The sequence below is a fragment of the Mustelus asterias genome, assembly GCF_964213995.1.
Source record: "Mustelus asterias chromosome 26 unlocalized genomic scaffold, sMusAst1.hap1.1 SUPER_26_unloc_17, whole genome shotgun sequence".
In the NCBI taxonomy this organism is placed as follows: domain Eukaryota; kingdom Metazoa; phylum Chordata; class Chondrichthyes; order Carcharhiniformes; family Triakidae; genus Mustelus; species Mustelus asterias.
The window spans coordinates 547,254-573,770 of record NW_027590084.1 but is presented as its reverse complement, the minus strand read 5'-3'; the positions used below and the strand labels follow the sequence as shown (position 1 = coordinate 573,770).

At 45.6% G+C, this 26,517-nt stretch overlaps 1 protein-coding gene and 1 non-coding gene across 2 annotated transcripts in view; one reads left to right on the top strand and one right to left on the bottom strand.

Annotated features, from left to right (window-relative positions):
• The window catches only part of LOC144482107 (NACHT, LRR and PYD domains-containing protein 3-like), a gene marked incomplete at its 3' end in the record, with an annotated part of 86,479 nt that overhangs the window by 9,919 nt on the left and 50,043 nt on the right, over positions 1-26,517 (bottom strand). The gene's annotated exons all lie outside the window — the stretch shown is intronic.
• On the top strand, positions 8,390-8,550 carry LOC144482110 (U1 spliceosomal RNA). Its single transcript, XR_013495860.1, has one exon. It is a non-coding gene; the product is annotated as a U1 spliceosomal RNA (small nuclear RNA).

The following is a 26,517-nucleotide window of genomic DNA, read 5'->3' as shown; positions in this document are numbered from 1 at the left end:
AATTATGCTTAGAACCCAAGGCAATAGGGGAGATCCTTAACGATTACTTTGCATCGGTATTCACGAAGGAGAGGGGCGTGTTAACCGGGAGTGTCTCGGAGGGAGGTGTTGACCCGTTAGAGAAAATGTCCATTACAAGAGAGGGAGTGTTAGGTTTTTGAGGGAACATTAAAACTGTCAAACCCCAAGGCCTGATGGCATCTATCCTCGACTGCTCAGGGAGACGAAAGATGAAATTTCTGGGCCTCTGACGGAAATCTTTGTCGCTTCTTTGGACACGGGTGAGGTCCCTGACCATTGGAGGATAGCGAATGTGGTCCCGTTGTTTAACAAGGGTAGCAGGGATAACCCAGGAAATTATAGGCCGGTGAGCTTCACGTCCGTGGTAGGGAAGTTGTTGGAGAGGATTCTTAGAGACAGGATGTATGTGCAATTAGAACGCAACAATCTCATTAGTGACAGACAGCATGGTTTTGTAAGAGGGAGGTCGTGCTTTTCAACTTTGGTGGAGTTTTTTGAGGAAGTGACAAAAACGGTTGACGAAGGAAGGGCCGTGGATGTCGTCTATATGGATTTCAGTAAGGCACTTGACAAAGTCCCACATGGCAGGTTGGTTAAGAAGGTTAAGGCTCATGGGATACAAGGAGAAGTGGCTAGATGGGTGGAGAACTGGCTTGGCCATAGGAGACAGAGGGTAGTGGTGGAAGGGTCTTTTTCCGGCTGGAGGTCTGTGACCAGTGGTGTTCCGCAGTGCTCTGTACTGGGACCTCTGCTATTTGTGATATATATAAATGATTTGGAAGAAGGTGTAACTGGTGTAATCAGCAAGTTTGCGGATGACACGAAGATGGCTGGACTTGCGGATAGCGAAGAGCATTGTCGGGCAATACAGCAGGATATAGATAGGCTGGAAAATTGGGCGGAGAGGTGGCAGATGGAGTTTATTCCATAAGACCATAAGACATTGGAGCGGAAGTAAGGCCATTCGGCCCATCGAGTCCACTCCACCATTCAATCATGGTTGATTTCAACTCCATTTACCCGCTCTCTCCCCATAGACCTTAATTCCTCGAGAGATCAAGAATTTATCAATTTCTCTCTTGAAGACGCTCAACGTCTCGGCCTCCACAGCCCTCTGTGGCAATGAATTCCACAGACCTACCACTCTCTGGCTGAAGAAATTTCTCCTCACCTCTGTTCTAAAGTGACTCCCTTTTATTCTAAGGCTGTGCCCCCGCGTCCTTGTCTCCCCTGCTAATGGAAACAACTTCCCTACGTCCATCCTATCTAAGCCGTTCATTATCTTGTAAGTTTCTATTTGATCTCCCCTCAACCTCCTAAACTCCAATGAATATAATCCCACGATCCTCAGACGTTCATCGTATGTCAGGCCTACCATTCCTGGGATCATCCGTGTGAATCTCCGCTGGACCCGCTCCAGTGCCAGTATGTCCTTCCTGAGGTGTGGGGCCCAAAATTGCTCACAGTACTCCAAATGGGGCCTAACCAGTGCTTTATAAAGCCTCAGAAGTACATCCCTGCTTTTGTATTCCAAGCCTCTTGAGATAAATGACAACATTACATTTGCTTTCTTAATTACGGACTCAACCTGCAAGTTTACCTTTAGAGAATCCTGGACTAGGACTCCCAAGTCCCTTTGCACTTTAGCATTATGAATTTTGTCACCGTTTAGAAAATAGTCCATGCCTCTAGTCCATAGTCCATTGGCTAGCGGATAGGAAACAGAGGGTGGTGGTTGATAGTAAATATTCATCATGGAGTGCGGTTACAAGTGGTGTACCTCAGGGATCTGTTTTGGGGCCACTGCTGTTTGTAATATTTATTAATGATCTGGATGAGGGTATAGTTGGGTGGATTAGCAAATTTGCTGATGACACCAAAGTCGGTGGTGTGGTAGACAGTGAGGAAGGGTGTCGTAGTTTGCAGGAAGACTTAGACAGGTTGCAAAGTTGGGCCGAGAGGTGGCGGATGGAGTTTAATGCGGAGAAGTGTGAGGTAATTCACTTTGGTAGGAATAACAGATGTGTTGAGTATAGGGCTAACGGGAGGACTTTGAATAGTGTGGAGGAGCAGAGGGATCTAGGTGTATGTGTGCATAGATCCCTGAAAGTTGGGAATCAAGTAGATAAGGTTGTTAAGAAGGCATATGGTGTCTTGGCGTTTATTGGTAGGGGGATTGAATTTAGGAGTCGTAGCGTTATGTTGCAACTGTACACAACTCTGGTGCGGCCGCACTTGGAGTACTGTGTGCAGTTCTGGTCCCCACATTACAGGAAGGATGTGGAGGCTTTGGAGAGGGTGCAGAGGAGGTTTACCAGGATGTTGCCTGGTATGGAGGGGAGATCCTATGAGGAGAGGCTGAGGGATTTGGGATTGTTTTCGCTGGAAAGGCGGCGGCTAAGAGGGGATCTTATTGAAACATATAAGATGATTAGAGGTTTAGATAGGGTGGATAGTGATAGCCTTTTTCCTCTGATGGAGAAATCCAGCACGAGGGGGCATGGCTTTAAATTGAGGGGGGGTAGTTATAGAACCGATGTCAGGGGTAGGTTCTTTACCCAGAGGGTGGTGAGGGATTGGAATGCCCTGCCAGCATCAGTTGTAAATGCGCCTAGTTTGGGGGCGTTTCAGAGATCCGTAGATAGGTTCATGGACGAAAAGAAATTGGTTTAGGTTGGAGGGTCACAGTTTTATTTTTTATTTTTAACTGGTCGGTGCAACATCGTGGGCCGAAGGGCCTGTTCTGCGCTGTAATGTTCTATGTTCTATGTTCTATTCTTTTTTCCAACGTGCAAGACCTCGCACTTGCCCACGTTGAATTTCATCAGCCACTTCTTGGACCACTCTCCTAAACTGTCTAAATCTTTCTGCAGCCTCCCCACCTCCTCAATACTACCTGCCCCTCCACCTATCTTTGTATCATCGGCAAACTTGGCCAGAATGCCCCCAGTCCCGTCATCTAGATCGTTAATATATAGAGAACAGCTGTGGCCCCAACACTGAACCCTGCGGGACACCACTTGTCACCGGTTGCCATTCTGAGAAAGAACCTTTTATCCCAACTCTCTGTCTTCTGTCTGACAGCCAATCGTCAATCCATGTTAGTACCTTGCCTTGAATACCATGGGCCCTTATTTTACTCAGCAGTCTCCCGTGAGGCACCTTGTCAAAGGCCTTTTGGAAGTCAAGATAGATAACATCCATTGGCTCTCCTTGGTCTAACCTATTTGTTATCTCTTCAAAGAACTCTAACAGGTTTGTCAGGCACGACCTCCCCTTACTAAGTCCATGCTGACTTGTCCTAATCCGACCCTGCACTTCCAAGAATTTAGAAATCTCATCCTTAACGATGGATTCTAGAATTTTGCCAACAACTGAGGTTAGGCTAATTGGCCTATAATTTTCCATCTTTTTTCTTGTTCCCTTCTTGAACAGTGGGGTTACAACAGCGATTTTCCAATCCTCTGGGACTTTCCCTGACTCCAGTGACTTTTGAAAGATCATAACTAACGCCTCCACTATTTCTTCAGCTATCTCCTTTAGAACTCTAGGATGTAGCCCATCTGGGCCCGGAGATTTATCAATTTTCAGACCTTTTAGTTTCTCTAGCACTTTCTCCTTTGTGATGGCAACCATATTCAACTCTGCCCCCTGACTTTCCTGAATTGTTGGGATATTACTCATGTCTTCTACTCTGAAGACTGACGCAAAGTACTTATTAAGTTCCTCAGCTATTTCCTTGTCTCCCATCACTAGATTACCAGCGTCATTTTGGAGCGGCCCAATGTCTACTTTTCCCTCCCGTTTGTTTTTAATGTATTTAAAGAAACTTTTACTATCATTCCTAATGTTACTGGCTAGCCTACCTTCATAGTTGATCCTCTCCTTCCTTATTTCTCTCTTTGTTATCCTCTGTTTGTTTTTATAGCCTTCCCAATCTTCTGACTTCCCACTACTCTTTGCCACATTATAGGCTCTCTCTTTTGCCTTGATGCATTCCCTGACTTCCTTTGTCAGCCATGGCTGCCTAATCCCCCCTCTGATAACCTTTCTTTTGTTTGGGATGAACCTCTGCACTGTGTCCTCAATTACTCCCAGAAACTCCTGCCATTGCTGTTCTACTGTCTTTCCCACTAGGCTCTGCTTCCAGTCGATTTTTGTCAGTTCCTCCCTCATGCGCCTGTAATTACCTTTATTTAACTGTAGAACCTTCACATCTGATTCTGCCTTCCTTCTTTCAAATTGCAGACTGAATTCTACCATATTATGATCACTGCTTCCTAAGTGTTCCCTTACTTTAAGATCTTTTATCACGTCTGGCTCATTACATAACACTAAGTCCAGAATAGCCTGTTCCCTCGTGGGCTCCATCACAAGCTGTTCCAAAAAGCCATCCTGTAAACATTCAATGAATTCCCTTTCTTTGGGTCCACTGGCAACATTATTTACCCAGTCCACCTGCATATTGAAATCCCCCATGATCACTGTGACCTTGCCTTTCTGACATGCCCTTTCTATTTCGTGGTGCATTTTGTGTCCCTGGTCCTGACCACTGTCAGGAGGCCTGTACATAACTCCCATTATGGTTTTTTTGCCTTTGTGGTTCCTCAACTCTACCCACACAGACTCCACATCGTCTGACCCTATGTCGTTTAGTGCTATTGATTTAATTTCATTTCTAATTAACAAGGCAACCCCGCCCCCTCTACCCACCTCTGTCTTTTCGATAGGTTGTGAATCCCTGGATGTTTAATTGCCAGTCCTGAACCCCCTGCAACCACGTCTTTGTGATGCCTACCACATCATACCTGCCAGTCACAATCTGGGCCACAAGCTCATCTACCTTGTTCCGGACACTGCGGGCATTTAAATATAGCACCTTTAATTCCCTATTGACCGTCCCTTTTTGTTTTCGTAGTGTGGTGGACCTTGGTTTACTGAGCCTTTCCAGACACTGTGTCATATTTTGTGAGATGGGGACTATCGTAACCTCTCCTGAGCGCTGTCTTTTCGTGATTTTTTGTAATCCTAAGCAGCTACGCTTCCCACTGATTCCTTCACCTCTTTGTTCCCTGACTTTCCCTTCCCCCCCAATCTCTCGTGTAAAGTCCTATTGACCACCCTATTTACTCTCTTCGCCAGAACACTGATCCCAGCTCAGTCCAGGTGGAGACCATCCCAACGGTATAGGTCCCCCCTGCCCCAAAACTGATGCCAGTGTCCCATGAAAAAGAACCCCTCTTTCCCACACCACTCTTTCAGCCACGTGTTAACTTCCCTTATTCTTGCCTCCCTATGCCAATTTGCACGTGGCTCGGGCAGTAATTCGGAGATTATGACCCTTGAGGACCTGTTTTTTAATTTGAACCCTAGCTCTTTATAATCTCTAAACAGGTCCTCTTTCCTAGACTTGCCTATGTTGTTGGTACCAACATGGACCACAACAACTGGATCCTCCCCGTCCCTCTCCAGTATCCTTTCAAGCCGGTCAGAGATGTCCCGCACCCGAGCACCGGGCAGGCAACATACTATGCGAGACACTCTATCCTGCTCACAAAGGATACTATCTATCCCCCTGATAATAGAATCCCCTACAACTACAACTTGCCTATTTACTTCCTCCCCTTGAATGGCCTGCTGAACCATGGTGCCTTGGTCAGCTGACTCATCCTTCCTGCAGCCCTGTTTGCCATCCACACAGGGAGCAAGTGCCTCGTACCTGTTGGACAGGGTCAAGGGCTGAGGCTCCTGAGTTCCTGACTGCTGGTTCCCTTTACCTGCCTGACTTGCAGTCACACCCTGCTGTCCCTGGCCACTGGCAGGATTTAAACTATTTACTCTGACAGGTGTGACTGCCTCCTGAAACACAGTGTCCAGGTAAGTCTCCCCCTCCCGGACGTGCCTCAGTGTTTGAAGCTCAGACTCCAGCTCATCAACTCTGAGCCGGAGTTTTTCAAGCAGCCAACACTTACTGCAGATGTGGTCGCTGTAGCTCGCAATGGGATCATAGAAATCATAGAAACCCTACAGTGCAGAAACAGGCCATTCGGCCCATCGAGTCTGCACCAACCGCAATCCCACCCAGGCCCTACCCCCATATCCCTACACATTTACCCGCTAATCCCTCTAACCTACACATCTCAGGACACTAAGGGGCAATTTTAGCATGGCCAATCAACCTAACCCGCACATCTTTGGACTGTGGGAGGAAACCGGAGCACCCAGAGGAAACCCACGCAGACACGAGGAGAATGTGCAAACTCCACACAGACAGTGACCCAAGCCGGGAATCGAACCCAGGTCCCTGGAGCTGTGAAGCAGCAGTGCTAACCACTGTGCTACCGTGCCGCCCCACTGTGCTACCGTGCCAGCTCCCACATCAAGCAGCTCAAGCACATCACCTGACCAGCCATCTCTAATTAATTAATTAGTTTAATTTAAGATTACGAGTTTAGCTGTGTTTTTTTTAAAATTTGGGGCAGATTTGCTATCAACCAATCAGATCACAGCTTCCCTCTGACGTCACTTTTGAAGAAAGAAAAAGTGGAAAACAGGAAGTTACCGTTAGGTTTTTATACTCACCCAGAGACTGCTCCTCCTCCTCCGAACTGCTCCCGAAACTAGGCCTCGATCCCCGGGTTAACATGAGTTTTTATACTCACCCAGAGACTGCTCCTCCTCCTCCGAACAGCTCCCGAAACTAGGCCTCGATCCCCGGGTTAACGTGAGTTTTTATACTCACCCAGAGACTGCTCCTCCTCCTCCGAACAGCTCCCGAAACTAGGCCTCGATCCCCGGGTTAACGTGAGTTTTTATACTCACCCAGAGACTGCTCCTCCTCCTCCGAACAGCTCCCGAAATTAGGCCATTCCGGATGAATGCGAAGTGATGCATTTTCGAAGAAATAATGTAGGGAGGAGTTATACAATAAGTGGCAGAGTCATCAGGAGTATAGAAACACAGAGGGACCTAGGTGTGCAAGTCCACAAATTCTTGAAGGTGGCAACACAGGTGGAGAAGGTGATGAAGAAGGCATATGGTATGCTTGCCTTTATCGGACGGGGGAAAGAGTATAAAAGATGGAGTCTGATGATGCAGCTGTATCGAACGTTGGTTAGGCCACATTTGGAGTACGGCGTCCAGTTCTGTTCGCCACACTACCAGAAGGACGTGGAGGCGTTAGAGAGAGTGCAGAGAAGGTTTACCAGGATGTTGCCTGGTATGGAGGGTCTCAGCTATGAGGAGAGATTGGGTAAACTGGGGTTGTTCTCCCTGGAAAGACGGAGAATGAGGGGAGATCTAATAGAGGTGTACAAGATTATGAAGGGTATAGATAGGGTGAACAGTGGGAAGCTTTTTCCCAGGTCGGAGGTGACGATCACGAGGGGTCACGGGCTCAAGGTGAGAGTGGCGAAGTATAACTCAGATATCAGAGGGACGTTTTTTTACACAGAGGGTGGTGGGGGCCTGGAATGCGCTGCCAAGTAGGGTGGTGGAGGCAGGCACGCTGACATCGTTTAAGACTTACCTGGATAGTCACATGAGCAGCCTGGGAATGGAGGGATACAAACGATTGGTGTAGTTGGACCAAGGAGCGGCACAGGCTTGGAGGGCCGAAGGGCCTGTTTCCTGTGCTGTACTGTTCTTTGTTCTTTGCATTATAGTTATTTTTAGCAAAGATTTCAGTCTATTGTTAATAGTTAATTGACTACCTTGTTATTCTGTTCATCTACATTTCTCAATATTAAAAAAAATAAAGTTACGTTCTACTGATCCGGTGTTCTGCTCTTAGACCTGACTGTCCAGTATTCACCTGGGATCATAACATTGTCAATAGGGGCATAGAGTACAAGAGCAAGGAGGCTGTGCTGAACCTGTAAAATACATCAGTTAGATCTCACTTCAGCGCGTCATACTTTAGGAATGCTCAGAACACATTGGAGAGAGTGCTGACGAGGTTTACAAGATTGGTTACAGTGTTGTGAAATTTTAGCCACGCGGTTCAATTGGAGAGGTTTTCACTGCTATTCTTGGAGGGAAGAATGTGAAGACGAGATTTGATAGAAATGTTCAAGGCAATGAGGGTGCTGGAGAGAACAGGTAGCAAAAAGGTTGCTGCTTGGACAAGGATCAAGAACAAGCTTTAACGTGGTTTGTGAAAGAAGCAAATGTGATGCGGGAAAAGCTTATTTGCTTCACACAGTGAATGGTTCAGATCTGGAGTGCACTGCCTTGAATTGAGGTGCAGGAGGTTTTACGAGGCTGTAGTCAGAAGCATTGTGCACAAAAACTCATGGGTTGCTGTAACTCAACAGGGAGGTTTGTTTTCACAAACCTTACGCACATAAGTACTAAAGCATAAGGTTTAGTACTTATCTCGCAGGGAGAGTCAATGATCAGGCACGCTGATCTCCCAGTATGAGGCTATCGCATTGCACTCTGGGTGTGCTGACCCATGCGATGTCCCAGTGCCGGATATTCGACTGCAGAATTTGTGGTAGTGGGGGACTGCGTTCGCACTCTGCCCCATTTATTTCAGGCAATGCTCGCACCATCTCCAAAGGCCGCCAGCAGGACTTTCAAACAGACCAGTTCTGGAGGGAGCAGTGAGGGAGCTTGGCTTACTGAATGAGGGTCTGAAATGACAGAAAGCAGAGCAAGGGTTGCTCCCCAATCACTAATTCCTCCATGGAGGGGCTCCTCCCGGTTGCTCAGGCTCAGAGGGAGGTCCTGTTCCCTCAGGATGGGAGGAGATTATCCCATCGGTACAAGCCAGTGTGGATGGAGGTTGCTGGGAGGTGAGCAGGTTTCAGACACGTGGTTACAGAGTGGAAAAGGATCAATGTACTGATGTGTTCTGCCACGGTGAGTGCAGCACAGCCTGATATGTGAATAAGGATGAGAGGGAAATTGTAGAAAGAACATCACCACCCAGACACTGGCAATGCAAAGGCAGCAGCATTGACTGTCAGAGACATGTCCGTTAGGCTGGCACCAGCATAGGCTCGAGCAGGGTTGACCACCATATTCACTGGGCAAACATACGTCAATGTTTTTCTCACTCAAGCGGCCGATGAGCAAATTTCAGAATGATAAAGTTTGGCACAGCGGAAATTTCAATTAAAAACTAAACTGAGATATGAAAAGAAACAACTTGCTGAGCACAATAATGAGTAATAAATAAAGATGATGATTAGAGTTTAATCCTCATCAATCACAAATTGTTTCTCTGCCACATTTGCTGCAGATTGGCTCAAAAACCTATCAGCAGCAAACATGGGACAGAAACGGCATGTGATTGGAGGAGCAGCTCCATGCAGATTCTTTCATTCAAACTGAGCTGTATGACTGAGATTCTGGAAACTCGCTCCGGGGGCAGCATTGAGGGCTTCGAGGGTCACATTCGCCCCTTGATCCACACGTTGGACAACCCTGGGCTCGTGCATGTGTTTGATGGGTGAGTAAGAATTGTGTTTGGAAAGAGAGCAAACATCATCAGGGAATGAGTGAAGAAGTGGAGACATCGAGATCTTGCCATCCTTACACAAATGGAAGATGAAATGCTGAATCAGGAAGGCCTGGGGGCAGAGTAGGTAATTACTGCTGGTGAGATAGGTTGAGTGGGTGGCCTAATGAATGGGCACAGGAGAGCGTCTGGTGAGGACAAAACATAGAGCTTGTTTATCCATCACTGGTCACAGAGAGCAGTCTGAAGGACGTATTGGGATAAGAACAAAATACCTAGGAGCAGCAGAAGGCCATTCAGCCCCTCGAACATACTCCATCACGGCTGTTCAACTTGTAGTCACAATTATTTTCCCACTCACTCCTCTGTAACCCTTGATTTCCTTTGCAATCCAAAATCATTCCTAACTCAGCATTGAATGTATTCAATGATTCTGCCTCCAGTAGTCTCCACGGAATAGAGTTCCACTCATTAGCGACCATCTAAAAAATAAAGTTCTCCTCATCTCAATCTTAAGGGACTGACAATTACATTTTAAAATCCATCCCCTTGTTCTATTCTCTCTTGCAAGAAGAAACAGCCTCTCAGCAACCGCCCTGTCTCATCCCCTCAGGATATAATTCCTCTCAATGCGATCACCTTTTAATCTTCTGAACTTTATAAACATTGCTCCAATCTGCTCACATTTTCCTCGATAAATAAACCTCTCTCTCCCCGGAATCAGTCGAGTGAACTTTCTCTGAACTGGTTCTAATACAATTCTATCCTTTCTTATGTGAAGAGTCCCACACTATAGACATTTCTCCAGTTGCATTCTAACGAAGGCTGTGTAAAGCTGCAGCAAAACTTCCCTCCTCTTACATTCCATTCCTATTGCAATAAAAATGCATGAAGAAACAGGAGCAGAAGTCAGCCATTCAGTCCTTCAAACCCACTCCAACATTCAATGTGATCAGGGCTGATCTTTTACTTCAACACCATTTTCAGCATTTTCCCTACATTCCTTGAACAAATACTCCTCATCTCAGTCCTAAATAACTGCCCCTTATTCTCAGACTGTGTCCCAGGTTTCAGACCCCCCAGCTCGGGGAAACATCCTTACTGCATCTGGCCTATTCAGCCCCGTAAAATAGTGGCTGTTTGAATGAGATCAGCTATCATTCTTCTAAAGGCCTGAGAATAAAGTTTTTTTTGTTCCTCATTGGACAAACAATCTGTCCTTGGATCTGTTGTAATGAACATTTTTTACATGCCAAGTACATCTTTCCTTCGGTCAGGAGACCAAAACTGTGCACAATACTCCAGGTGTAGTCTTAGAAAGACTGCATATAATTGCAGTCAGTCATATTTTTCTTCAACTCAAATCCTCTTAGCATAATGGTTAACATGCCATTTGTTATCTTAACTGCTCTTATCTTCGCTTTCACTGCCTCATGAACAAGATATCAAAATAAATTTGAAGTTGTCTTAATTTCTGTAAAATTGGATAACCTCACATTGTTACGCACTGTCGTCTACCTGGCAAACGTTTGGCCATTCCCTGAGCCTCTCCACATCCCCTTGAAACATGTTTGCATCCTCCTCACAATTCAGATTTCCACCTTATTTTCTATTAATCACAAATTTGGAAATATTATATTTGATCCCACATCCATATCATTGATACAAATTGTGAATAGCTCAAACTCAAACACCGATCCCTGCCGTACTCCACTGGTTAGAGGCTGTCAACCCAAAATAACCCATTTATTCCAACTCCTTGTTTCTGTCCATTAATCAGTCCTCAATCCGTGCTGGTATATTACACACAATTCCATGTGCTCCAATTTCCTTCAATAAACGCTTGTGTTTGAATCATGCAACTATAGAATCCCTAGGGTACGAGGAGATCATTCGGCCCATCGAGACACTCTGATGGAGAATCTTACTAAGGTCCGCTCCCCACAACATCACAAATTTACTGGGGCTAATCCACCTAAACTACATATGTTCGGACACTAAGAGCAATTTTACCATGGCCAATCCAGCTACCCAGCACATATTGGGAGTGTGGGTGGGACCAGAGCACACAGAGGAAACACAGGCAGATGCGAAGAGAATGTACAAACTCCACAGCGACGGTCACTCAAGGCTGGAATTGAATCTCGGTCCCTGGCGCTGTGATACAGCTGTGCTAACCGCTGTGTCGCCATGCCAGCCTTTCATAAATCCATGTTGGCCCTGTCTAATCCTGCCATTAATTCCTCTGTGTTCTGTTATCACTTCCTTTACTATAGATTACTGGAGCATCAATGTCAGAACATCAGATCTGTAGTTGCCCGTTTTCCCGTAACCCCACATATTTACGCTGCTAATCCCCCTAAGCTACACATCTTGGACACTAACAGGCAATATAGCTTGCCAAATCCACCTAACCTGCACATTTGGTGGACTATGGGAGGAAACAGGAGCACCCAGTGGAAACCCACGCAGAAACGAGGAGAACATGCAAACTCCACACAGACAGTCGTCCAAAGCTGGAATGAATCCGGGTCCCTGACGCTGGGCAACCGCAGTGCTAACCACGGTGCCACATCTTCGCTTCATCTAATACAGTCCTTGAATTAGCAACGGTTGGAACACTTCTGCTGCTGTTTTTCAAATGAAAGGAATGTATTTTTATTGGAAACGCAACACATCTGCACATCACCATGTCTCAAAACAGCTTGTTTTGCCTTTGGCATTGGAACATGCTTCTCTAAGAAATTGCTTGAATAAGTTCTGTGAACGAATCTTCTTTTCAACTTTTGACAATCTGATTCATGCAAAAGATCTAATTCAGAAGCGCATTATACAGTAAATGGAAGAATCCATCAGAGCATTGACCTACAGAGGGATCTGTGTGTACAAGTGTACATATCCCTGAAAGTGGCAACACAGGTGGATGCGGTGGTCAAGAAGACAGACAGCATGCTTGTCTTCATCGACCGCAGCATCGAGTAGAAAAGTTGGCAAGTTGTGTAACAGCCATATGAAACTTTAGGAAGGCCACATTTGTAATTTTGTTTGCAGTTCTGTTCGCCACACGATCAGAAGGATGTGGATGCTTTGGAGAGGGTGCAAATATGGTTTACCAGAATGTTGCCTGGTCAAGGAGGGTTAACGTATGAGAAGAGGTTGGATAAACACGGATTGTTTTCTCTGCATAAAGGGAGACTGAAGGGTGACCTGATAGACATATACACAATTATGAGAGGCATCGAAATGTTGGATAGTCAGATACTTTTTCCCAGTGTGGAATGGTCAACTACAAGAGGGCACAGGATGAAGGTGAGAGGGACAGAGTTATGGGGAGATGTGTGGGGTAAGTTTTCATACAGAGGGTGGTGGTTGCCTGGAATGCACTGCCAATGGAGGTGGTGGAAACAGGCACGTTACCAATGTTCAACATGTATCTTGATAGACACATGAACAAGAGACGAACAGAGGAATAGAAGCTGTGTATGGGCAGTAAGTACTGGGTCTGAATAAGGATTAGGAGTCATCACACTCTTGGTGGGCCGAAGGGCCTGTTACTCTGTTGTGTGGTTCTTTGTTCTTCTTTGTATATGGAGATTAAAATCGCCCGTGACTATTGCAGTATGTTTTTACAAGACCCCATTATTTTTCCAGTATACTTTGTCAGAGATTCTGAATATTGTTAGGGGCGGTTAAATCATTCGCACAAGTGATCCTTTAACTTTACTAATTCTTATCTCTCCCCCAACTGAATCTGCACCTTGATCATTGGAACTAAGTTCCCCTTTCGCTGCTGTACTGTCAACTGTTAACTAACAGCGAGACTCCACCACCATGTCCTGTCCTCCATTTACCGTCATCCACTCACTCTCCCCCTTTTCACAAATCAATGGATGTTGTGCCCGGGGAGAGCCGTGCACATCTGAGGAGGAGGAGAGAACCTCAGAGGGTGAACCATAACATTATTCCCCCAAACCATCAACATAAAGATTTGTGGGACTGACATCCTATTGCTTCGGGACCAGAGAGAGAAGCAACAGGAGTCGGAGTAAAATCAGTTTTCCTTATTCATAACTGACGCCAATAGTAATGGACAGAGTTGTTTATACAAATATCAGTGGTCACGTTAAATTATTGAATATTCAGTTATTATAGACACAATTTCACACAGTCTGTTATTTACCGCAATATCTGTATTGTACAGTCCGGTTTCACGAGAGCCACAGCCAGCCGTTTTACTCCTGAATCTCCCAGCTGATTGTAACCCAGATTCAGATCTATCAGTGAGCGGTTTGTACTGAGAGCAGAGGCCAGGTCCTCGGCACAAGAATGTGTAAGGTCATTATCATTCAGACTGGAAATCAGAGAGAGAAAAATAACAGGAATCAGGGTAAATCCAGTTTTTTCAATAAGATCATTAACAATAATAATGTACAGCGCGGGATATTCAAGGAACAGAACTTCAGTTCATACAGAAGTCAAAATACTATTGATGCTGTATATCTAAAATATGAATACAATGTGTGGAAACTCTCATCAGGTCAGGCAATATCTGTGAAGTGAGAAACATATTTAGTTTCAGTTCAATTAGCTAAAATTAGAAATTGGAAGTAGCAGTGAATTACATTGTTTTAAGTGAAAGGAAGCTGGGGCTGGGCGGGTGACAAGGAAAGAACAAAATGGAAGTGCCGAAGTGACAAAAAGGATGGTGGTGAAAGGGAAGAGCAAGGATTCCCATGTCCTTACCCTGAGTCACAGGGAGGGACATGGGGTGGTCAGTGGCTCAGGAATGGTGTGTGTGGTGGGGTTGAAGATGATGAGAGAGAAACCTTTTTCACACTGCCAGTGGTTCGGGTCTGGAATTCACAGCCGGGAAGTGAGGTCGGCTGCATCGAAGCAGTCAAAAAGTAATGAGATGATTATTTGAATATAAAGAATGAGCTAGGATACAAGAAAAAGGCTGGAGAATGACACAAATTCCTAATGCTAATTTGGTGAGCTGGTGCAGACACGATGGGCCAAATTGGCTCATTGTGCTCCATAACAATTCTGTGAAGATAATGGTTGGAAACGTATCGATATTTCAACTGTTGCTGCAGTTTGGACAGCGTTAGTAGCCAAAATCCTCAATGAAATATGAGTATTGCTCTCCAATAGAGCGAGACAATTTTTTACATGTACCATCAGGGATACAACTTAGTGAAAGCAGGGCAATGTGAGGAGGTGGCACTCCATAAACCCCCACAGTCACTACGGGGATCAAACCCACGACACGAGCATCATTCTATATCACACTCAAGGCACAGAAACAACCAAACTAACTTTACAATATTGCCAGAAGCGGCACATTAATATCTGACAGGCGAGGGGAATCCGTCCACTCAGGCAGCACAGGCAGAATCACAGAATTGTTACAGAGCAGGAGGAGGCCATTCGGCCCACTGTGTCTGCACTGACTCTCCGAATGAGCAACTCACCAAGTGTCATTGCCCCACCTTCCCCCAAAACCCTGTGCATTTCAGAGCTTAACCACTGGCTGCAGGGGAAGACCCCATTCAGGCAATGCTGGCACCAGATTAAAAGGCAGCCAGCAGCACTTTTAAAGGCAGCAGCTCGAGAGAGACCAGTGAGGGAGCCCTGGTAAATGAACAAAGGGCTGAAATGGCAGAAAGCAGATTAAACCCAATTCACTGACACTTCCCTGGAAATTCTCAAAGCTATTTCGGTTTGGAGGGAGGTTCTGTTCCCTCAGGACTGGAGGAGGAGTCCTGTCACATCAACCGAAGCAAGTCTGGATAGAAACTGCCGAGGGCCTGAGCAGGCAGCACGTGGCTGCAGTGAGGCAGATGGATCAATAACCTGATATGTTCTGACAAGATGAGCGTTAAACTTACAGGCTGATATGTGAATAAGGATGAAAGAGAAATTGTGGAACGAACATCTCCACCCAGACACTGGCAATGTCCAGACAGCAGCATCAATCTTCAGGAACATGTCAACCTCTCTGTGAAGGGTTCCGGTCAGTCAGAGATGACTGTTGCACTGCTGACGCTGAGTGACGAAACTGGTGGTCCCATGATGTTCAGTCTGGCAGCATCATAGGCTTGTGTGTGTCTTTGATGGGTGAGTAACAATGGAAATTTATGTGCTTGTAGAAGAGAGCACAGAGCGTCAGAGAAGGAGCCAAGAGTGACAGTGTCTGGATTGTGTCATCCTTATGTCAATGGAAGATGCAGTGCTGGAGCTGGGAGACCTGGAGGCTGGGTGGGCAATCGCTGATGGTGAGATGGGTTGTGGATCCAGAGAGAGAGTGAGTGAGTGAATGGATGGACACAGGAGAGACTCTCTTGCTGAGTCCATAACTTGGCGCTTGTGCGTTCATGATTGGTCACATGGAGCTCTAGGTTAGGAACAGTCTGCAGGACATGTTGGAATGTGCATAACCCTCTAACATTCTTCACTCTCTTGCACAAAACAACAGCTGCGATGAGCGGGAGACGGGCGTGCACCTCTGAAGATGAGGAGCGATCGTTAGATGATGGACTGTCATATCATTCCCCATAACATCTGACAGAGCAGACACTGTCTCACACGAGTCGCAAAGGGGTTCCAATCTGGCAGCAAAGAGCAGCACAGACAAACCCGAGCAGCTGATGAAGGCAGCAATCACTGAGTTCACTCACACTCTCGAGAGGACAGGTCATTGTCAGCTTCAGGAGGATGAAATGTGACTGGTGTCTTTAACAAGGCGGCAGATACTGGAGCTGCAGCGTAAGGTATTTTAACATCTGGTGGAGTTTCCAAAGGCTGTGTGTATCCATACACAAAGGATGGGGGAGTCAATCCAGGCCAGCAGTGTTACCATGTCTCAGGTATGAGCACAAATAGCATCCTCCACAGAGAGATTGGTGACTTTTATGGAGAGTCACATCCAACATATCACCCACAGGAAATCCACATTATCCTGCATGTTCTCAACACCTCCATGAGCTCTGTGAACATGGACTGCGGGAGAGGTGGGAAAATGTGCCTGGAGTAACTGTCAGGACCTCCCCAGCTGAGCAGGGAGGGTCCCGTTTGCCCTGAATGGATAGAGGAGCGGCTGCCTGCAGCATTTGGGAGCTCCTCTCAGGATGCCCCTGGTGTGGGCAATGGGTCCTCTTCTGCTCCGACTGTGACACGAGCATCTCACTAAGCTATGATGACAGAGACAACTCCAGCATCTGTGCAGAGGAACCGCAGTCGGTCGGATCCTTCCAGGACTCAGGAAATCCGAGGACAAAGGCCACGGTCATCGAAATTCCCAAAGGAGAGAGGTAAGATGCTGCCTGCAGCTCAGCGGAAAGTGCGGGGAAGGCAGTCGTTGTCAGGGTCGAGTTGTTTCCTTAGGTTTCACAGGGTTTTACTTTGTTGTTATCTGGCACCTTGTTATGTGTGTGGTTTTCATAAATTCAGAGATGGGGAACCACTGAAAAAATCCTTCACCACATTACAGGGTCTTTCACAGTTCACTGGGAATGGCAGATGGGAAATACAAGACTGAATGAGGTCAGTACATTTCCAATGTCCTTGTCACATGCAGTTACGTCTCCAGGGAAATTGTAAAACATTCACAGGAACAGCAACAGTGCTGGACATGGTGGAACATTTGTTACACTGAATGGCTGTGTGAGTTAAGGCTCATGGAAAACATGTCTGTATTACATATCTTGATCCTCACTGACATATATCCCATGTCCCTGGCCTGTGGTCCATGGGGTTCCTCATCATGAAGCATTGGTCAACATCATATGGCATCAGACTTTGTTCAAAGCTTCTCCACTCTAACTCCAGGTTATATAGAGCACAGCAAAACACCAGGACATTTCAGACCCTTGCTGGGTATATTGAAGGGTTGCACCAGATCTATCTTCAGAAACCCTCTGACCTGCTCAATGGTCAGTCAAGTTTCCCTGTCGCAGCTGTTGCTTCTCTCCTCTGTGACTATGTTTGGGTTACACAAAGGCACATTTACCCATCCCTTCAATGGGTAGCGCTGGTCTTTATTAATTATTGCATAGGATGATGGCATCACTTGCAATGTCACCACTTGTAGACCATCCCCAATTGCCCTTGAGAAGTGGGTGGTGAGCCATCTTCTTAAATTCTGCAGACTATCTGATACAAAGCCTTTCGGAAGGGACATCCGGAATTATGATCCCGCATCAGTGATGGAAAAGCAATATATTCCAAGTCAGAATGGTGTGTGGCTTGGAAACCAATCTGAAACTGGTTGGTGTTCCATTCTTCTCATATCCTTGCCAATCTCGGTGGTGGATAGTGCCTGTTTGGATGATGCTGGCTCAGGAACATTGGTGAGCTGCTACATTCCACCTTGTATGTGGCAAAATACTGCCACTGTCCGTCAGTGGGAGAGACAGTCAATGTTTATTTTGGTGAATGGCCAGCTGATCCAGTGGGCTCCTTTTCCATGGATGAGCTGCTTCAGTGTTTTTGAAGCTGCAGTCAATCCAGCAAGATGAGCGGATTCCATCACACTGCTGACTTGTGCCTTGGAGATGGTGGGCAAAAATTTGGGAGATAGGAGGCGAGTTCCTCATTTCCGAATTCCCAGACTGTGATCTACCCTTGGAGCCATAGTGTTTACAGTTCAGTGTCTGTTCAATGGTCCCAGTGCGCCCCTACCACTCAGGATCTTGATGGTCGAGGATTCAGCGATGGTGCTGCCATTCAATGTAAAGGGAATATGGTTAGATTCCCGTCTGTTGGAGATGGTCCTTGCCTGGCATTTGTGTACTGAAACATTACTTGCCATTTATCAGGTTAACCCTGAAGTTTCTTCAGATCTTCAGACGCCAGCTCTGTTGAAGAGTCATCCAGACTCGAAGGGTTAGCTGTTTCTCTCCACAGAAGCTGTCAGAACTGCTGAGCCTTTCCAGCATTTACTGTTTTGTTCAGGTCTTGCTGTTTATAGACATGGACTGCTTCAGTCTCTGAGGAATTGTGAACAGTACTGAGCATTGTGAAATCATTAGTGAGCATCCTCACTTCTGACATTATACTGGAAGGAAGGTCGTAAATAAAGTAACTGAAGGCGGTTGGGCTTCGGACATCACCCGAAGAAACTCCTGCAGTGATGGTAAAGAGGCAGTGGAAGGATTCCACATTTTTTGATGATCAAGAGCAGACTGATGGAGTAGCAATTCATCAGATTGGATTTGCCCTGCTTTGTTCCACATTGTCGGGTCGGCACACGTTGTAGCTGTACTAGAACAGCATGGCGAGGGGAATGGCTGGTTATGGAGCACAATTCTTCAGTACCATTGCTGGGGTACAGCCAGGCTGACAGAGTTTGCAGTATGCAGTGCCTTCAGTTATTCCCTTACCTCACATGAAGTGAATCAAATTGTCATCTGTAATGCTGGGGATCTCAGGAGGAGGCCAAGATTAATAGTTCTACTCAGCACTGATGGCTGAAGATGGCACTGATGCTCTAGGTTCCCTCATGAATAATGATGGAATTCTTGTGGCATGTTTATAGAATCATATAATTCCCACAGTGTAGAAGGAGGCCCTTTGGCCCATCGTGTCTTCACCAATTGTTTGAAAGCATATCGAACCCAGGCTCTATCTCTGTAACACCACATATATGGCCCACTAATCCCCGTAACCTACACATCCTGAGACACCAAGGGACAACTTAGGATAGCCAATCAATGGAACCTGCACATCTTTGGACAGTGAGAGAAAATTGGAGCACCCAGAGGAAACCCACGCAGAGACTGGGAGAACGTGCAAAATCCAGACAAAGTCACCCAAGGCCAGAATTGAACCCAGGTCCCTGGCGCTGTGAGGCAGCAGTGCTGATCACTGTGCCACTGTCGCCTAATGAAATCAGCATGTCCAACATTTGAGGCATGCCTAACACTGCTCATGACTGGATATGGTAAGACTGCAGATCTCTGATCTGATCCATTGGTTTTGGTGTGATTGAGCTCGGTCTATCATATGCTGCGTCCACTCTGTGGTCTGGTGGCCGTGTGCTGGAGCTTCACCAGGTTCACATCGCATTTTTAGATAAACCCAAGTATAACTTGGTGGTATATGTGAAGAAAGTTAGTTGTACTAACACAGTACTGGTTGCTGGGCAAAGCCACTGTCAGCTTCCTATAAATGAAAAGGTACAGTTCACGTCTCCTGTCTGTTTCCTGTCACTCAGATAACTTCATGTCCAGGCTGCCTTTGTCTCTTTTATTTCATGGTCTTCAAACTTGCTCCCAAGCTTATTATGTGTCTAATAATAATGGACAGTGTTTTTAATAACTGGATAACTGATAGGAATGGTTTATTTATTATCATTATTTGTGTTCTTAAAAACAATGTCCATTATTAATAGGGACATCATTCAGACTATTCTGCACTGTGACTTTTGCCATTGCCAGCTGAGCTGTGCTTTGAACTGCTGGGCTATAAGTTCTGGAATTCTCTTCAGATGTTTCAGAAGGGACAGGGTGGGAGGCAAAAGAGGTGGGGGAGTGGCACTGTTGATCAGAGATAGTGTCACAGCTGCAGATAAAATGGACACCGGGGGGGGGGGGATTGTGGGTGGAGGTTCAGAACAGGAAGGGGTCAATAACTTTACTGGTTGTTTTCTATAGGCCGCCCAATAGTAACAGGGATGTTGAGGAGCAGATAGGGAAACAGATCCTGTAAACGTGTAATAATAACAGAATTGTCGTGATGGGAGATTTTAATTTCCCAAATATTGATTGGAATCTCCCGAGAGTAAGGGGTGTAGATGGGGAGGAGTTTGTTAGGTGTGTTCAGGAGGGTTTCTTGACACAGTATGTAGATCAGCCGACAAAAGGAGAGGCTGTACTTTATTTGGTTTTGGGAAATGAACCTGGTCAGGTGTCAGATCTCTGTGGGAGAGCATTTTGGAGATAGTGATCATAATTCTATCTCCTTTACAATAGCATTGGAGAGAGATAGGATCAGACAAGTTAGAAAAGTGTTTAATTGGAGGAAGGGGAATTATGAGGTTATCAGGCAGGAAATTGGAGGCTTAAATTGGAAAGAGGTTTTCTCAGGGAAATGTACGGAAGAAACGTGGCAAATGATCAGGGAATATTTGTCTGGAGTTCTGCATAGCAACGTTCCAATGAGACAGGGAAGTTATGGTAGGTTACAGGAACAGCGGTATGCAAAGGCTGTAATGAATCTAGTCAAGAAGAAAAGAAAAGCTTCCAAAAGGTTCGGGGAGCTAGGTAATGTCAGAGATCTAGAAGAGTATACGGCTGATAGGAAGGATCTTTAGAAGGAAATTAGGAGAGCCAGAAGGGGTCATGAGAAGGCCTTGGCAGGCAGGATTAAGGAAAACCCCAATGCATTCTACAAGTATGTGAAGAGCAAGAGGATAAGACATGAAAGAATAGAACCTATCAAGTGTGACGGTGGGAATTTTTTTATGGAACCGGAAGTAATAGCAGAGGTACTTAATGAATAGTTTACTTCAGTATTCACAATGGAAAAGGATCTTGGTGGTTGTAGTGCAGACTTGCAGCGGACTGAAAAGCTTGAGCATGTAGATATTAAGAAAGAGAATGTGTTGGAGCTTCTGAAAAGCATAAAGTTAGATAAGTCGCTGGGACCGGATGAGATGTACCCCAGGCTACTTTTGGGAGGCAAGGGAGCTGATTGCTGAGCCTCTGGTGATGATCTTTGCTTCATCATTGGAGATGGGAGAGGTTCCGGAGGATTGGAGGTTTGCGGATGGTGTTCCTTTATTCAGGGAAGGGAGTAGAGATAGCCCTGGAAATTATAGACCAGTGAGTCTAACCTCAGTGGTTGGTAAGTTGATGGAAAAGATCCTGAGAGGCAGGATTTATGAACATTTGGAGAGGTATAATATGATTAAGAATTGTCAGTATGGCTTTGTCAAAGGCAGATCATGCCTTACGAGCCTGATTGAATTTTTTGAGGATGTGACGAAACACATTGATGAAGGAAGAGCAGTAGATGTAGAATATATGGACTTCAGCAAGGCATTTGATAAGGTGCCACATGCAAGGCTTATTGAGAAAGCGAGGGGGCATGGGATCCAAGGGGACATTGCTTTGTGGATCCAGAACTGGCTTGCCCACAGAAGGCAAAGAGTGGTTATAGATGGGTCATATTCTGCATGGAGTTCAGTCACCAGTGGAGTGCCCCAGAGATCTGTTCTGGGACCCTTACTATTTGTGATTTTTATAAATGACCTGGATGAGGAAGTAGAGGGACGGGTTGGTAAGTTTACTGATGACACAAAGGTTGGAGGTGTTGTGGATAGTGTGGAGGGATGTCAGAAGTTGCAGCGAGGCTTTGATGGGATGCAAGACTGGGTGAAGAAGTGGCAGATGGAGTTCAACCCTGATAAGTGTGAGGTGGTTCATTTTGGCAGGTCAAATAGGATGGCGGAATATAATATTAATGGTCGGACTCTTGGCAGTGTGGCAGGTCAGAAGGATCTTGAGGTCCGAGTTCATAGGACGCTCAAAACAGCTGTGCAGCTTGAGGCTGTGGTTAAGAAGGTGTACGATGTTCTGGCCTTCATCAATCGAGGAATTGAGTTTAGGAGGAATGTTGAGATAATGTTGCAGCTATATAGGACCCTGGTCAGACCCCACTGGGAGTACTGTGCTCAGTTCTGGTCGCCTCATTACAGGAAGTATGTGGAAGCCATAGAAAAGGTGCAGAGGTGATTTGCAAGGACGTTGCCTGGGATGAGGAGCATGCCTTATGAGGATAGGTTGAGTGAGCTCGGCCTTTTCTCCTTGGAGAGACGAAGGATGAGGGTGACCTGATAGAGGTGTATAAGATGTTGAAAGGTATTGATCGAGTGGACAGTCGGAGGCTTTTTCCTAGGGCTGAAATGGTTGCCACAAGAGGACAAAGGTTTAAGGTGCTGGGGAGTTGGTACAGAGGAAATGTCAGGGGTAAATTTTTCACTCAGAGGGTGGTGGATGCATGGAATGGGCTGCCATCAACGATGGTGGAGGTGGATTCGATAGGGTCTTTTAAGAGGCTTTTAGATAAGTACATGGAACTTAGTAAGATCGAGGGTTATAGGTAAGCCTCGTAATCGCTAAGGTAGGGACATGTTCGGCACAACCTTTTGGGCTGAAGGGCCTGTATTGTGCTGTAGTTTTTCTATGTTCTAACCCTCCCCACCACGATCTCTGCATTCTCTTTTAAGATGCTCTTTAAGCTCCGTTCAACATAAATTTGAGAGTGGATACCTCGGGATAAAATTCATCAGAATTCAATGTAGTTTGTAATCTGCCTTACCGAAATACAGCAGTTTTCTATGTTTAATCAAACTGAGAAGCCGACGGACATCAACATCTATGATCTGAGTGACAAATTAAACTAAACTGAAATGCGACCAGCCATATCTGGTAATTCTATGAACATTTAATTGTTTTGTCCATCTTTTTTATTCTCATGAATAGTTTTGAAAATAATTATAAATGATTAGTTAATTCTTTCACTCCTGACTCCCGCAGTTTATTGTAACTCAGGTTCAGACACATCACTGACTGGTTTGTACTGAGAGCAGAGGTGAGAATATCTGAGGCTGTTACTCTCCAAACTGGAGATCAGAGAGAGAAAGATTTCAGGAATCAGAGTTAATCCGTGGTGTTTAACACGAATACTGACAGGAATGACGTGGAATGGTTATTAATGACACTATTACTGACACTGATAATAATTTACAGTGTCAGACATCCACTGATTATTAACACAATCTCACACAGTTTGATACTTACTGCAGTTTCTTTATTTTACATTCTGGATTCCTCAGAGCTGCAGACAATAGCTTCACTCCTGAATCTCCCACTTTATTGAGACCCAGACTAAATGGAGAAAGTGAGAAACACATTAAATTCAGATTCATGTTGAGCAGAAAAATAGCTGGATCTATTTCTGTGTCAGAAACTTAGCACCAGTGGTGAACTGATTCAAGTTACGATCCTATGCCTCACCTAAGTTGATCTCTCTCTGCACCCTAGCTATGACTGTAACACTACATTCTGGACTCTTTCCTTTCCTTCCCAATGTACGGTATGTTTTGGCACTAATAAATGTGACAATAATAAATCAAATAAAATCAAACCCTTTCTGTTGAATGGAAAAGGCAATAGTCAGCATTGAAAAATGAGGAACAATTAACTCACACTGGTTTGCCTACTGGGGAAACCATTTTTAAACCTCTCAAACTGTATATTTTGTTTAATTGTCCATGGGATATGGATGTCGCTGGCTAGACCAGCATTTATTTCCCACTGCTAATGGCCCCTAGAGGAGGTGACGCCCACATCCTGTGAACAAGCAAGTAATTTTTAAACATTTCCCTCATTCTGGTCTCATTTCCTGGTCATCAGAATTACCCTCCTGAATCTCACTGACCCTGCTAAGTTTCCGGAAATTCAAATCATTTCTGCTGTTACATAAATCCAGGATTTTATGAGAATTGTACATTTTACTCAGAGTTAAATGATAAAGCTGTGAGAGTGGATCCCTTGGGATTCCCTGTGCTTCTTAACTATTGACTTTGTATCATCTCTATAATATCTCAGGGTGAGTTAATGTGTGAAACTGCGCTAACTGTTGCTTTAAGATCCATCCCCGAGATTTTATACCACAAGGAAAAAGTATTTTCCCATCAGAAAGCTGAAATATTTCTCTTTGATTAATTTATAGGGGAGGGGTGTCTCCCGCTACATTCCACAGTAAACAGGCTCTACATTTTCTGCAGGTATGGCTAGTGTTCTATCTCCGGGAATTACCGGGAGTTCCCTCTTCCCGGTAGATCCTCACATCAGAAAAGCGTTATCTGAAAATCCTGTTTCATATCACTGACAGTTTGACTGGAGATTTTCCAGCAGCAGGTTTCCTCATTCAGGAAATTCTGGTTTCCTCGGCTCAGATGTAAGCTCTGTACTCCTGCCACATTTAGCTGTGAATGGTAGTGGACGATGAAACAACAGAAGGAGGAGGCTCCACAAATACCCCATCCTCATGACGGAGGAGACTCGCACATCAGTGCAAAAGGTATGGTTCAAATATTAGTAACTAATTTCAGTGGCTGAACCATCCAGAGGGCCCCAACATCACAGATATCAGCTCATTCCATTCACTCCACATGATGTCAAGAAATAGTTAAAGATAATGGATAGTGCAAAGACCACAGATCTTGACAATATTCCAGTAACTGTACTGAAGATTACTGCTCCAGAAGTTGCTCTGTTCCTCGCCATGCTGTTCCAGTAGAGCTACAACACTGATGTTTACCCAAAATAGTGGGAAATTGTCCAGATAACACAGTACACAAAAAGGAGAGAACAAATCCAATCTGTCCATTTACCACCCCATCAGTCTACTCTCGATCATCAGCACAGTAATGGAAGGCTAACGAGATTAACAAGTGACACTTAGTTCGCAATGATCCTCTCTCTGACTCTGAGCTTGTGCTTACTCAGGGTCACTCAGTCCCCTACCTCATTGCAACCTTGGCAAGAACACGGACAACAGAGCTGAACTCAAGATGAGAGGTGAGAGTGTCTTCCCTTGACATCAAGGCAGCCAGCCAGGTCTTAAAGATACAGGCAATGTGAGTGGAGGGAGCATTAAGCACAGGTTAAAGAGATGTGTATTGTCTCCAGACAGGACAACCAGTGAGATTCTGCAAGTGCAGGAGGCAAGCTGTGCGGGTTACTGATATTGTGACATAAACCCAAGATCCCGGTTTAGGCCGTCCTCATGTGTGCGGAACTTGGCTATCAGTTTCTGCTCAGCGACTCTGCGCTGTCGTGTGTCGTTAAGGCCGCCTTGGAGAACGCTTACCCGAAGATCAGAGGCTGAATGCCCGTGACCACTGAAGTCCTCCCCAACAGGAAGAGAACAGTCTTGCCTGATGATTTGCGAGCGGTGTTCATTCATCCGTTGTTGTAGCGTCTGCATGGTTTCCCCAATGTACCATGCCTCGGGACATGCTTTCCTGCAGTGTATCAGGTAGACAACGTTGGCCGAGTTGCAAGAGTAGGTACCGTGTACCTGGTAGATGGTGTTCTCACGTGAGATGATGGCATCCGTGTCGATGATCCGGCACGTCTTGCAGAGGTTGCTGTGGCAGGGTTGTGTGGTGTCGTGGTCACTGTGAGAAGCTCCATGCAGATTCTTCCATTCAAACTGAACTGTGTGACTGAGATTTTTGAAACTCGCTCCGGGGGCCACATCCACCCCTTCGTCCACCAAGGGTTGGACAACTCTGGGCTAGTGCATGTGTTTGATGAGTGAGTAACAATTTATGTGCTTGGAAAGCGAGCAAACATCATCAGGAAATGAGTGAAGAAGAGTGGAGACATCCAGGTCTTGACATCCTTATACCAATGGAAGATGAAGTGCTGGATCAGGAAGGCCTGTGGGCAGAGTGGGCAATTACTGCTGGTGAGATGGGTTGAGTCGGTGGCCTAATGAATGGGCACAGGAGAGCGTCTGGAGAAGACAAATCTTAGAGCTTGTGTATCCATCACTGGTCACAGAGAGTAGTCTGAAGGACGTATTAGGATAAGAAAAATAACTAGGAGCAGCAGAAGGCCATTCAGCCCCTCGAGTATACTCCATCACAACTGTTCTAATTCTAGTCACAATTTTTTTTTCCACTCACTCCTCTGTAACCCTTGATTTTCTTCTCAATCCCAAATATTTCCGAACTCAGTTTTGAATATATTCAATGACTCTGACTCCACTCGTCTCCACGGAATAGAGTTCCACTCACGAGCGGCCATCTAAGAAATAAAGTTCTCCTCATCTCAATCTTAAGGGACTGACAATTACATTTTAAAATTCATCCCCTTTTTCGAGTCTCTCCTGCAAGAAGAAACCGCCTCTCAGCAACCACCCTGTCTCATCCCCTCAGCATATTATTCTTCTCAATGCGATCACCTTTTAATCTTCTGAACTTTATCGACATTGCTCCAATCTGCTCAAAT